Genomic DNA, 698 nt, shown 5'->3' with positions numbered 1-698 from the left:
CTTCTCCCAGTGCTAGCAGGGACCCACCTCCCCTCACACACCACCCCCCACAGACAATCCCTAAGGCCTGGACCTCCAACCCCCACTCCCCATAGACTTACCAGGATCTACCTGCTGGTGCTGCTCCCATGACCCTGCCTGACTGCATGCCAGCCACATGCATGTGCATGTGCAGGTGCACATGTGCCTACTGCCTTCAAATCGCCCCAGCAGCTCCTTGCAGGCCAGAACACTGCCAGCCTGCAAGGGAAAACCTATGCTTTCCCACATTTTTCTGAGACTTGCTTGCGACCCTTTCAAATATTAAACTAAGTTCGTTGGGGGATGGGGATCCACAGGAGCAAGAGAAAACTCAACCAGGTGTAGGACCTGCCCAGGTAAGAGCTCAGGTATATACCAAGGGACCAGTTGTCTCTTAGGAAAGAGGGGTGTCCAGGGCTCCCACAGGGGGATTAAGGTGTCTCTTCACAAATGCAAGAAGCATGGGGAACAAGCAGGAGGAGCTTGCTCTCCTGCTTGCAAGTAGTGAAATCAACCTAGTTGGCCTAGTGGAGACATGGTGGGATGAAACTTTTGACTGGACAGTAGACATAGAGGGCTATAGTTTGTTTAGAAGAGATAAGAAGGGGAAAAAAGGTGAGGGGGTAGCACTCTGTTAGGGAGCAAGATATCAGTTCTACCTTCCAAATGGGACCAGA

Source organism: Gavialis gangeticus, unplaced genomic scaffold (assembly GCF_001723915.1).
Source record: "Gavialis gangeticus isolate Ggan-Ray unplaced genomic scaffold, GavGan_comp1, whole genome shotgun sequence".
NCBI classification, from domain to species: domain Eukaryota; kingdom Metazoa; phylum Chordata; order Crocodylia; family Gavialidae; genus Gavialis; species Gavialis gangeticus.
Note: the sequence above shows the minus strand (reverse complement) of the source record.